Source organism: Trichechus manatus, unplaced genomic scaffold (genome assembly GCF_000243295.1).
Source record: "Trichechus manatus latirostris isolate Lorelei unplaced genomic scaffold, TriManLat1.0 scaffold00048, whole genome shotgun sequence".
NCBI classification, from domain to species: domain Eukaryota; kingdom Metazoa; phylum Chordata; class Mammalia; order Sirenia; family Trichechidae; genus Trichechus; species Trichechus manatus.
Window position 1 is genome coordinate 14,008,020 of NW_004443984.1, and position 14,480 is coordinate 14,022,499.

Below are 14,480 nucleotides of genomic sequence, written 5' to 3' on the forward strand. Positions count from 1 at the left end.
GCCATACTCTCGGGGTTTCTCCAGTCACTTTTAGGCCAGTAAATCTGGTCTTTTTTTTGTGTGTTAGAATTTTGTTCTATATCCTTCTCCAGCTCTGTCCAGAACCCTCTGTTGTGATCCCGGTCAGAGTAGTCAGTGGTGGTAGCCAGGCACCATCTAGCTGTACTGGACTCAGTCTGGTGCCAAGCCATGGCATTTTCAATCGCCTCATATGCATGGGAAAGCTGGATGATAAATAAGGAAGACTGAAGAAGAGTTGATGTCTTTGAATTATGGGGTGGCGAAGAATATTGAATATACCATGGACTACCAGAAGAACGAACAAGTCTGTCTTGGAAGAAGTACAGCCAGAATGCTTGTTGGAAGCGAGGAGCTTGGTAAAGTAGAAGGTCAGTGAAAAAGAGGAAGACCCTCAACACCATGGATTAACACAGTGGCTGCAACAATGGGCTCAAACAGCAATGATTGTGAGAATGGCGCAGGACCGGGCAGTGTTTCGTTCTGTTGTGCATAGGGTCAATATGAATTGGAACTGACTAGATGGCACCTAACAAGATTAACAGCAACAGCCTACAGAAAGGAGCCCTGGTGGCACAGTGGTTAAGTGCAGCCTTGGAAATCCTATGGGGCAGTTCTACTTGTCCATACAGGGTCACTGGACTTGACTCCCCAGCAATGTTTTTTTTTTTTCAGTCTACAGATCCCAGTGCTCTGGCCCCTGTCTACTACCTTTTCAGCCCTGCCTCCTGAGCCCTTCCCTCATTCTCTGCCCTCCAGCCACTTTGTTGACTTTCAGTTCTTCCAAGGCTCCATTTCCTATCCCCACGTCTTAAATACACTTTCTCTCTTACTTGGAAGTCTCTGTTTCCCCGCCTTGGCAACTCCAGCACCTAGCACAGCACCTTGGGCTCAGCATAGAATCTTCTCAATAAATATTTGCTACTTTAATGGATGAACAGCCTGTTTCAGGCCACATAACTGTTAGTGCTAGGGGTCTAGAATCAGGGCCAGATTAAGGCATGTGAAGGCCCTAAACACTGATAATCTGTGGTGCCCCCTCCTCTGCTTACTCTCACATTTGAATGGGATATGTGAGTTATATATATACAGGTATGTATATGTGTGTGTGTATGTGTCTTAGCTATCAGTGATGTAACTTCTTTTTTTCTTTTTCTAAATTTTATTTTGTTGTTGTTGTTGGGAATATACACAGCAAAACATACACCAATTCAACAGTTTCTACATGTATCATTTAGTGACATCGATTACATTCTTTGAATTGTGCAACAATTCTGAACTTCCTCTTCTGGGTTGTCCCTCCCTCAATAACATAAACTCACAGTCCCCTAAGGTTCCTGTCTAATCTTTTGAGTTGCTGTTGTCAATTTGATCCCACATAGATAGTTCTTAGAGCATAATGCTCAAGGTAGACCTTTTTTACTAAACTATGGTTTTAAGCTAACTTCAGGGGGTATTTTTGGTTTAAGTTTTAAAGATCATCTCAGCAATAGTTTCAGGGGTTCATCCACCCTCCATGACTCCAGAATCTAGAGAGTCCATGAGAATTTGAAATTCTGTTCTGTGTTTTCCTGCTTTTGATCAGGATTCTTCTATGGAATCTTTGATTAAAATGTTCCGTAATGGTAGCCAGGCACCATCCAGTTCTTCTGGTGTCATGGCAAAGGAAGCAGTTGTTCATGAAGGCAATCGGCCACACATTCCATATCCTCCTCCTATTCCTAACTCTCCTTCCTCTGTTGCTCCAGGTGAATAGAGACCAATTATTGTGCCGTGGATGGCCGCTTGCAAGCTTTTCAGACTCCAGGTACTACATGACAAACTAGGAAGTAGAACAGAAGCACTAAACACGTTATTAGGCCAATTAACTGGGATGTCCCTTGAAACCATGACCCCAAACCTCCAAACCAAGGAACCAAATCACAGGAGGTGTTTGGTTGTACAAAGATCTATCACACAACTTTTGCCAATTCAACTTTTTAAAGGCTTACACCTTATTGACAGCAATTGGCTATGATTCCCACTATCGTATGATTGTCTACTATTTTGTAATCTGATGTGATTTCCCTATGTGTTGTAAATCCTATCACTATGATGTAATAAGATGGATTAGCAGCAGTTATATTGATGAGGTCTACAAGATTAGATAGTGTCTTAAGTCAATTTCTTTTGAGATATAGAAGAGAGAAGTGAGCAGAGAGGCAGGGGTCCTCATATCAAGAAAGCAGCGCTGGGAGCAGAGTGCATCGTTTGGACCTGAGGTTCCTGCACTAAGATGCTCCCAGAACAAGGGAAGATTGATGACAAGGACTTTCCTCCAGAGCTGAAAGAGAGAGAAAGCCTTCCTCTGGAGCCGACACTCTGAGTTTGGACTTATAGCATACTGGACTGTGAGAGAATACATTTCTCTTTGTTAAAGCCATCCACTTGTGGTATTTCTGCTACAGCAGCACTAGATGCCCAAGACATCGCTTAAAACCTGTCAGTGGCTTCCCAATGTCTGTAGGGAAAAAACATAATTAGCGTGGCTCTAAATGCACTACTCCCACCATCGCTCCAGTGTGGCACCCACCACTCACCTTTGTTTTCTCTGCTTCAGCCACCGATTTCATCAAGTCATGGACAATACTGGTTTCTCTGCTGACTCAGGAATTTACACACTGTTTTCCCTCCTGAAATACTCTGTCTAACCCACTCCCACACCATCCATCTTGCCCAACCATATATGTAGCTAAATTCTACCAAATCTTTGAATCTTAACTACCTTTGACTTTCAAGCAGTCTAACCTGTCCCTCAGGTTAGCCCCCCTTAATATACTCTCTCAAATGTCCAGGGATTTCATAATTAATTTGAAATTGTCTTCTACACTAAAACCAAAACCAAACCCATTGTTATCAAGTCAATACCAACTCACAGCAACCCTAAAGGACAGAGTAGACGTGCCCAATAGCATTTCCAAAGCTGTAATCTTTATGGAAGCAGAGTGCAGCATCTTTCTACTGCGGAACAGCTGATGGCTTTTTACCTCAGACCTTTAGGTTAGCAGTTGAGCACTTAACCACTGCGCCAGCAGGGCTCCTGCACATTGGACCACAATTATCTATGGGCAAGCACTATATCCACTTTGTTTGCTGCTCTTACCTCTGTCCTGTCATGCTGCTTGCTCTTTGAGGGCTTTGCAGGAAAAAATTAGTAGGCCTGGGTTGCTTATACTCTGCACGTTCTCATGAATGGCCTGTTGTCAGGACTGAACCTTGGCCAGTGCCTGGGAGGTTAATGACCTCTGAGCCTTTGTAATATTCATCCTGATAAGAGCGTTTTTGTATGCCTGAGGCTTTGGGACATGCAGTATCAGTTTGACCAGACAGTTTAACAATATGATTTATGGTAAATGCCTATTTTTGCATGCCTGACTCCTTGGGTTATAGTGTACCAATGTGACCAGATAGTTTATAGAAGCAATGTGATTTCTAGTGAAGGCCTGTTTTTCCTCTGTGATGATAAACCCCACTGATGTCGAGTCAATTCTGACTCATAACAACCTTGTAGGACAGAGTATATCTGCCCCATAGGGTTTCCAAGGATGTAAATCTTTTCAGAAGCAGACTGCCGCATCTTTCTCCCATGGAGCATCTAGCTGGTGGGAACTTTCCACCTTTCAGTTAGCAGTCAAGCACTAAACTGCAGCCACCAGGGCTCCTTTCTGTAATTAAGATAGACACGTTACGTTTCTACACTGTGAACACATGTAGCTATTTGGGTGCTTGAAATGTGGCTATTGCAACTGAAGAGTTGAAATTACAATACTAACGAATTTTAATTTAAATAGCCACATATGGCTAATGATTAATGTATTGGACAACATAGTTCTAGAGTATTCAACAAAACCTAAGAAAAGAATATGTAAAGGGGCGTTAAACTGCCTTCATCACAAACTGCTGAAATCTGTGTTTAAGCTGATACATTCATTTAAGAAACACCAAAGGAACCCTGGTGGTGCAGTTGTTAAGCGCTCAGCTGGTAACTGAAAGGTCTGTGGTTGGAACCCACCAGCTTCTCAGGGGGAGAAAGATGTGGCAGTCTTCTTCCTAAGACTACAGCCTTAGAAACCCTATAGGGTAGCTCTACTCTGTCCTAAAGGATCATTATGTGTCGTGATTGACTAAACGGCATCAAGTTTTTTGGTTTAAGGCTTTTCTGTACGGAGGATATATCCAGACAACAGACAGATCCCGAGTACAAGGAAAAATCCTTGAATATCCTGGCCACTGGGCAGAGCCCTCTGCGTCCGCTCACGTAACCCCGTCCTTCGCGCACCCAGTGCCTCAGAGCACAGAAATGGAATTGCGTGTGTGCGGCCTGGAGTCGTAGTTTGTAGTCGTCCTGCTACTGTGTGAGGTACGTTTTCACCGCCTTGGGCGTTCGGCCTGACCTAGTACCAGGTACAGCCTGCCGGACATGGAGGGCGTGTTCGGTTCTAAGGAAGTTGCTCCTCTCTCCTAGGCAATCGTGGCCTCTCCCCCTTCCCTCAATGGTCCAGAGTCGCGGGACCTCCACTAGTCGGATTTGCCTGGAGCCTCTTGAACTTGGCCGTCGGTGCAGCGAAGCACCTGCTCTGGCAGCTTCGGCTGTGTACTCCCGTGCCTGCCGAACAGGCTGCTTTTGCGTGGTCGGGACGGCCAGGAAGGTGGGATAGCCTTAGGTCTGTCGTGAGTTAATAGGTAAGATCGTGTAAATCATCGGCACGCACAAGCGTGGGCGGAGACCATCGGTATCAGCTTCATCTGGGAGTCTGAGAAATACAAAGCCACAAGCCTCAGCGAAACCCAGGGTCATTAGCCTGACTCTGAATGGCCTGCTCGCGCCTTCTCCAGTTTGCCCCGCACCATGCTTCATTTCCTTTCTGTGCCTCAGCAAGCAACGACTTTTGTTAAGTTATTGGTGATAGTAGAAAAGGAAGGTTATTGTGAGGCATGCCGCCCCACCCAGCTTAATTGTTAAGGAGCCCTGGTGCCGCAGTGGTTAAGGGCTGGCTGCTAACCGAAATGTGGGTGGTTGGAACCCATCAGCCCCTGGAAAGATGTGGCAGTCTGCTTCCGTAAAGATTTACATCCTTGGTAACACTATAGGGCAGTTCTACCCAGTTCTGTAGGGTTGCTGTGAGTCAGGATTGACTGGATGGCAACAGGTTTGGTTTTTCTAACCAAAAGGTTGGCGGTTCAAAACTACCAGGGGCTCTGCAGGAGAAGGATGTGGCAGTCTGCTTCCACAGAGATTTACAGCTTTGGAAACCCTGTAGGGTCTTATGAGTCAGAATCCACTGGATGGCAGTGGGTTAGGACTTTAACAGATGAAGAATTAAGAAACATGAATAGGAACTAGTGTGTTCATTTAGGACCATATTTATCCCCACTTCAGGGGGGGAAATATTTATTAAGAGGCACATTTCCAGGAATTTATTTGGCTCTAAGGCAGATATTTCCATTACAATTGTGCCAGAGACAATATGGCCAACCTGATATGGCTGAATAAGGTTAACATAGGAGACAGTTGATGGAGATCACACACCCAGTGCTTCTCCAGAATCCTAAGCATAGGTTGAGACAGAATCTGTGCTGGATTGGATGCTAGTGAGTCAACGATAATTTTTGCTACCAAATAGCCACACTTAATAGGTTGAAGACTTCTTGCTAAAAACCCAGCATGTTTCCATTGTTAAAGCACCAGATACTGGGAATGAGGGCAAAATGAGAGTCGTGTGTTATGGAAGTATTCAGAATACCTCAGCACATCCTGCTCAGCCACACTACAGTGTTGCTGATTGTGCCTCATTCCTTAAAATAATTATTTTAGAAAGTGCTCTTATTTGTATAAATATGAAATGTGCAACTATTGGAAAGTGTTGATTTATAGGACATAACTTTGAACATGAAGAAGTAAAACTTAAATTGATGAGTAATATGTATAGCATTTGTAATATAAATAAAAAATGTTTGTACTTAAATGTAATAATGTAGACTAGTATTCGTCTGTCACTTTGTCATACTGCTGTGGCTTGCATGTTGCTGTGATGCTGGAAGCTATGCCACCGGTATTTCAAACACCAGCAGGGTCACCCATGGTGGACAGGATTCAACAGAGCTTCCGGAAGAAGACAGACCAGAAAGAAGTACTTGGTGGTCCACTTCTGAAAGAATTGGCCAGTGAAAACCTTATGAATAGGAGCAAAACATTGTCTGATATAGTGCTGGAAGATGAGCCCCTCAGGTTGGAAGGCACTCAGTACTACTGGGGAAGAGCTGCCTCTTCAAAGTAGAGTTGACCTTAATAACATGGATGGAGTCAAGCTTTCGAGACCTTCATTTGCTAATGTGGCAGGACTCGAAATGAAACAGCTGCAAAAATCCGTTAATAATCGGAGCGTGGAATGTATGAAGTAAGAATCCAGGAAAATAGGAGGTCGTCAGAAATGAAACGGAATGCATAAAGATCAACATGCTAGGTATTAGTGAGCTGAAATGGATTGGTATTGGCCACTTTGAATCAGACAATCATAGGTCTGCTATGCCAGGAATTACAAATGGAAGAGGAATGGCATTGCATTAATCATCGAAAAGAAGATTTCAGCATCTATCCTGAAATACAATGCTGTCAGTGATGGGATAATATTCATATGACTACAGGAAGGACCAGTTAATACAACTATTATTCAAATTTACGCACCAACCACTAACGCCGAAGAAGAAGAAATTGAAGATTTTTACCAACTTCTGCAGTCTGAAATTGATCAGGTATGCAGTCAGGATGCATTGATAATTACTGGTGATAGGAATACAAAAGTTAGAAGCAAAGAAGGATCAGTAGTTGCAAAATATGACCTTGGTGATAGAAATGACACAGGACATCGCAGGATAGAATTTTGCAAGACCAACGACTTATTCATTGGAAATACCTTTAGTCAACAACATAAACGGTGACTATGCATGTGGACCTCGTTAGATGGGATACACAGGAATCAAATTGACTACATCTGTGGGAAAGAGACAATGGAGACACTCAACATCATCAGTCAGAACAAGGCCAGGGGTGGACTGTGGAACAGCCATCAGTTGTTCATATGCAAGTTTAAGTTAAAGCTGACGGCAATTTAAAAAAGTCCACAAGAGCCGAAAAACAACCTTGAGTATATCCCATCTGAATTTAGAGACCATCTCAAGAATATATTTGACTCATTGACTGAAGACCAAACGAGTTGTGGGATGACATCAAGGACATCATACATGAAGAAAGCAAAAGGTCATTAAAAAGACAGAAAAAAAAGACCAAAATGGATGTCAGAAGAAACTTACTCTTGAATGTAGAGTAGCTAAAGTGAAAGGAAGAAATGATGACGTAAAAGAGCTGAATGGAAGATCTCAAAGGGCGGCTCGAGAAGATAAAGTATTATAATGAAATGTGCAAAGATCTGGCATTGGAAAACCAAAAGAGAAGAACACACTTGGCATTTCTCAAGCTGAAAGAACTGAAGAAAAAATTCAAGCCTCGAGTAGCAATACTGAAGGATTCTATGGGCAAAAAATTGAATGACACAGGAAGCATCAAAAGAACATGGAAAGAATACACAGAGTCACTCTACCAAAAAGAATTGGTTGACATTCAACCATTTCAGGAGGTAGCATTTGATCAAGAACCGATGGTACTGAAGGAACAAGTCTAAGCTGCATTGAAGGCATTGGCGAATGATCAATAACTGATGGTACTGAAGGAAGAAGTCTAAGCTGCACTGAAGGCATTGGCAAAAAACGAGGCTCCAGGAATTGACAGAATACCGACTGAGATGTTTCAACAAATGGATGCAGCACTGGCGGTGCTCACTTGTCTGTGCCAAGAAATTCGGAAGACAGCTACCTGGCCAACTGACTGGAAGAGATCCATATTTGTGCCTATTTCAAAGAAAGGTGATCAACAGAATGTGGAAATTATCAAACAATGTCATTAATATCACATGCTAGTAAAATTTTGCTGAAAATCATTCAAAAGCAATTGCAGCAGTACATCAACAGGGAACTACTAGAAATTCTACCAGATTCAGAAGAGAACATGGTACAAGGGATATCATTGCTGATGTCAGATGGACCTTGGCTGAAAGCAGAGAATACCAGAAATTTGTTTACCTGTGTTTTATTGACTGTTGAAAGAAATTTGACTGTGTGGATCATAACAAATTATGTATAACATTGCAAAGAATAAGAATTCCAGAACACTTAATTGTGCTCATGCGGAACCAGTACATAGACCAAGGGGTAGTCATTCAAACACAAAAAGTGGTACTACGTGATTTAAAATTCAGAAAAGATGTGTGTCTGGGTTGTATCCTTTCACCATACTTATTCAATCTGTATACTGAACAAATACTCCAAGAAGTTGGACTATATGATGAAGAACGTGGCATCAGTGTTGGAGGAAGACTCATTAACAACCTGTGTTATGCAAATGACACTACCTTGCTCACTGAAAGGGAAGAGGACTTGAAGTACTTACTGATGAAGATCAAAGACTTCAGTAGGGATTACACCTCGACATAAATGAAACAAAAATCCTCATAAATGAACCATAAGCAACACCATGTAAACAGAGAAAAGGCTGAAATTGTCAAGGATTTCATTTTACTTGGTCCACAATGAACGCCCATGGAAGCACAATCAAGAAATCAAATGATGCATTGCATTGTGCAAATCTGCTGCAGAAGACCTCTTTAAATTGTTAAAAAGCAAAGATGTCACCTTGAGGACTAATGTGTGCGTGACCCAAGCCGTGCTATTTTAAATCGCTCCATATGCATGGGAAAGCTGGACAGTGAATAAGGAAGACCAAAAAAGAATTGATGCCTTTGAATTATGGTGGTGACAAAGGATATTGAATATACCATGGACTACCAGAAGAACCCCCCATGCGTCTGTCAGTTTGTCATACTGTGGGGGCTTGTGTGTTGCTGTGATGCCAGAAGCTATACCACTGGTATTCAGATACCAGCAGGGTCACCCATGGCAGATAGGTTTCAGCTGAGCTTCCAGACTAAGACACACTGAGAAGAAGGACCCAGCGGTCTACTTCTGAAAAGAATTAGCCAGTAAAAACCTTATGAAGAGCAGTGGAACATTGTCTGATATAGTGCCAGAAGATGAGCCCCTCAGGTTGGAAGGCACTCAAAATATGACTGGGGAAGAGCTGCCTCCTCAAAGTAGAATGGATCTTAATGACGGATGGAGTCAAGCTTTGGGACCTTCATTTGCTAATGTGGCATGACTCAAAATGAGAAGAAACAGCTGCAAACATCCATTAATAATCAGAACCTGGAATGTATGAAGTTTTAATCTAGGAAAATTGGAAATCATCAGAAATGAAATGGAATGCATAAAGATCGAAATCCTAGGCATTAGTGAGCTGAAATGGACTGGTATTGGTCATTTCAAATTGGACAATCATATGCTCTACTATGCCGGGAATGACAACTTGAAGAGGAATGGCATTGCATTCATTGTCAAAAAGAACATTTCAAGATCTATCCTGAAGTACAACGCTGTCAGTGATAGGATAATATCCATATGCCTACAAGGAAGACCAGTTAATACGACTATTATTCAGATTTACACACTAAGGCCAAAGATGAAGAAATTGAAGATTTTTACCAACTTCTGCAGTCTGAAATTGATAGAACATGCAATCTGGATGTACTAATAATTACTGGTGATTGGAATGTGAAAGTTGGAAACAAGAAGGATCAGTAGTTGGAAAATATGGCCTTGGTGATAGAAACAATGCCAGAGATTGTATGATTGAGTTTTGCAAGACCAATGTCTTCTTCATTGCAAATACCTTTTTTCGCGACATAAACGGCAACTGTACAATGGACCTCGCCAGATGGAATATACAAGAATCAAATTGACTACATCTGTGGAAAGAGACAATGGAAAAGCTCAATATCATTAGTTAGAACAAGGCCAGGGGCTGACTGTGGACTCATATGCAAGTTCAAGTTGAAACTGAAGAAAATTAGAACAAGTCCACAAGAGCCAAAATACGTACTATCTTGAGTATATTACTCCTGAATTTAGAGACCATCTCAAGAATAGATTTGATGCATTGAACACTAATGACTGAAGACCGGATGAGTTGTGAGATGACATCAAGGACATCACACATGAAGAAAGCAAGAGGTTATTAAAAAGACAGGAGAGAAAGAAAAGACCTAAATGGATGTCAGAAGAGACTCTGAGACTTGCTCTTGAATGTCGAGTAGCTATAGTAAAAAGAAAAAATGATGAAGTAGAAGAGCTAAACAGAAGATTTCAAAGGTCAGCTCGAGGAAACAAAGTATTATGATGACATGTGCAAAGAGCTGGAGATTGAAAACCAAAAGAGAAGAACATGCTCAGCATTTCTAGAGCTGAAAGAGCTGAAGAAAAAATTCAAGCCTCAAGTTGCAATATGGAAGGGTTCTGCGGGGAAAATATTAAACGACCCAGGAAGCATCCAAAGAAGATGGAAGGAATACACAGTCACTATACAAAAAAGAATTGGTCGACATTCAAACATTTCAGGAGGTAACAGATGATCAGGAACCTATGGTACTGAAGGAAGAAGTCCAAGCTGCACTGAAGGCATTGGCGAAAGACAGGGCTCCGGGAATTGATGGAATACCAATTGAGATGTTTCAACAAACAGATGCAGCGCTGGAAGTGCTCACTTGTCTATGCCAAGAAATTTGGAAGACAGCTACCTGGCCAACCGACTAGAAGAGATCCATATTTATGCTTAGTCCCAAGAAAGGTGATCCAGCGGAATGTGGAAATTATCAAACAATAACATTGATACCATGTGCAAGCAAAATTTTGCTGAAGTTCATTCAAAAGCAGATGCAGCAGTATATCGACAGGGAACTACCAGAAATTCAAGCCGGATTTAGAAGAGGACGTGGAACCAGGGATATCATTGCTGATGTCAGATGGATCCTGGCTGAAAGCAGAGAATATCAGAAGGATGGTTACCTCTTTTTTATTGACTATGCTAAGCATTCACTGTGTGGATCATAACAAATGATGGATAACATTGTGGAGAATGGGAATTCCGGAACACATATTTGTGCCCATGAGAAATCTGTACATGGATCAAGAAGCAGTCATTTGAATAGAACAAGGGGATACTGCATGGTTTAAAGTCAGGAAGGGTGTGCGTCAGGATTGTATCCTTTGACTATATTTATTTCAGTCTGTATGCTGAGCAAATAATCTGAGAAGCTGGACTATATGAAGAACAGGGCATGAGGAATGGAGGAAGACTCATTAACAACCTGTGTTGTGCAGATGACACAACCTTGCTTGCTGAAAGTGAAGAGAACTTGAAGCACTTAATGATGAAAATCAAAGACTACAGCCTTCAGTATGGATTACACCTCAACATGAAGAAAACAAAAATCCTCACAACTAGACTGATAAGTAACATCACGATAGATGGAGAAAAAACTGAGCTTGTCAAGGATGTCATTTTACTTGGATCCACAGTCAACACCCATGGAAGCAGCAGTCAAGAAATCAAAAGACTCATTGCACTGGTCAAATCTGCTGCAAAACATCTATTTAAAGTGTTGAAAAGCAAAGATGTCATCTTGAGGCCTGACCCAAGCCATGGTGTTTTCAGTCCCCTTGTATGTATGGGAAAGCTGGACAATGAATAAGGAAGACCAAAGAAGAATGGATGCCTTTGCATTGTGGTGTTGGTGAAGAATATTGAATATACTATGGACTGCCAAAAGAACAAACAAATCTGTCTTGGAAGAAGTACAACCAGAATGCTCCCTAGAAGCAAAGATAGGGAGACGCTGTCTCACATACTTTGGACATGTTATCAGGAGGAATCAATCCCTGGAGAAGGACATCATGCTTGGTGATGTTAGAAGGTCAGCAAAAAAGAAGAAGACCCTCAACAAGATGGACTGACACAGTGACTGGAACAATGGACTCAAGGATGGCAACAATTTTGAGGATGGCAGTGCATGATGGGGCAGCGTTTCATTCCATTGTGCATAGGGTTGCTGTGAGTTGAAACTGACACGATGACACCTAACAACAACCAGAAGAACAAAGAAATCTGTTTTGGAAGAAGTACAACCAGAATGCTCCTTAAAACAGAGGATAGCGAGACTCATGGTCAATCCCTGGCTAAGGACATCATGCTTAGTAATGTTACCCAAATAGTGTCCGTGCCCTGGAGCAGTCAAGCCAATGAAGCATACTGCATGTCAGAAAGAGTGAGAAAGTTTTAGTTTAGGAGGTGTCCACCACTGGGGCTCCCACAGCAATACGGGCTGTCTCTATGGAGTCTCAAAAGGCATTTTTACATTAGAGCTTATATATGATTTTTACAAAGGTTAAAAGTGTTGTTATTCATTACAAGGTAATTACAAGAGACTCTATCATACTAAAGAGATACCTGCCAGACATTTCCTTATCAGGCTAAAGATAGACATATCTGACATCTGGGCTCTAATCTTCCTGTCGGGGGGAGGGTGTCTTAAGCCACAGGTGGCCGGACAGGGTGAAACAAAGTCATTAACAAAGGTATGCGAAAAGGAGAAGGCAAAGAAAAGAGAAAAAAACTTACAGGTTCATCGTGGCCTTATGTCAAGCTCTCAGTCACCCGTTTTGAAAAGCAGAAGATATGCTGCGGAGTATTAGGGTCACGGTAAGTTAGAAGGTCACCAAAAAAGAGGAAGACCCTCAAGGAGATGTATTGACATAGTGGCTGCAACGATGGGTTTAAACACAGCAGTGATTGTGAGGATGGGGCATGACTGGGCAATGTTTCATTCTTTTGTACATAGGGTCACTATGAGTCGGAACCAACTCAACGTCACCTACCAAAAACAGCATAGAATCAAGCAGCAACTGCATATATTTTGAAACTTAAAAATGTGCAGTTTTAGTTGTCCTGTTTGAGAAATCATTGCTAACTCCAAAGTCATTGACATACTTTATAACATTTAGAATTGTAATTCACTTAGGTTGCTACATAGAAGTAGTCTTGTTATTTTCTTTATTTATTAATAATCACTTGATCCAGATCGAGTTACTTTAAAGAGTCCATTTGTCCTCACTGCAGCTTCTCAATTTATTTCTCTGGGTTATCACTGCCTAGAGTTGGCATTTAATCTTTGAAATGCCCGCATACCTCCCTATGTCTCTATGACATCAATCCCATGTAGAATGAAAGGCATATATTGTATTTTAGTAACCAGATCTTACGAAATCAAGTTTCTGTGTAGCTCTCTACCCAGGGGGGAAAAAAAATCTCAACAGGAGGAAAGAAATGTTAATTGCAAAATGACAGGAAAAATACTGATCACATTTTACAAGGGTATAAATGAAATGAGAATTAAAAAAAAAAACATAGTTTATCTGCACACAATAAAAAATTAAGGAATCATGAATTAATTGACTAAACTCAAAAAATTATGTTCTCTCTGGAAATTCACCCATGATATGATATCAAGTATAAATGTCTACATAGATTTACAAGGAGCAGAGTTGGGGCGGAGATGGCGGAGTAATCAGACACTTCCAGTTGACCCTCTTACAACAAAGGCCCAAAAAAACAAGTGATTCAATTATATATGGCAATCTGGGAGCCCTGAACATGAAAGGCAGAGTTGAGGAACCGGACTGAGTGGCAGGGGGAGGGAGAGATGCTTCGGAAGCAGTGAGGAGTTGTCAGACCTGACCCGGAGAGAACCTGAGCCCTTCAGGCCTGATCAGCTCGGGGGTGAGCAGTGAGGCAGGCAAGTAGCCGTGCTCGGGAGGCACATTTTCTGCACTGGGTGAGGCCCAGCACCGGAGACTCTACATGGCCACCCAGAACCAGTGAGAAGCAGTCCTCCACAAAAGATGAGTACTTGCATAAGGCTTAGTGTGCGGATCAGAAACACCCCCCTTGGGGAAAAAACTCCCGTTTAACTCCCCACTCCCTGCTCTGCACTGGGTCCCAGACTGGCTTCAGCAATTGCTGAGTTCCCTGGGCTGGAAGTAGGCTCCGTCACAGGCCTGGTGCCATTCTCCCTGCCTTGTAGAGTGAACACATTAACAAATGGGGAAAAAATAAACTGCCAGCTCCCCTAAGCCAGGAACCCAGGGTAGACAAGGCTCCTTTGCCTAGGCACAGGCATAAGGGATCCACGGACTTTGAGTGCCTTTCCCCCACATAGACTTGTGTGGGCCCATCTCAACAGTGTAGGCCTTCTTTACCGCACTACAACAGGGTATATACCGGAATGCTAACTTCAACTGTTCAGCTGTGAAGTGGCAGGTTCTTGACATTTGACACTGCTCTGCCCATTAAGCAGGGTCTTCACCTACCCACATCAGGGGCCTGAGGACTGGTGGCTCCAACCATGCCACCTAGCCACCTG

At 42.4% G+C, this 14,480-nt stretch overlaps 1 pseudogene; it reads left to right on the plus strand.

Annotated features, from left to right (window-relative positions):
- Positions 1-4,550: 4,550 nt before the first annotated feature.
- Positions 4,551-14,480, plus strand: part of LOC105756315 (zinc finger protein 699-like) — a 30,058-nt pseudogene continuing 20,128 nt past the window's right edge.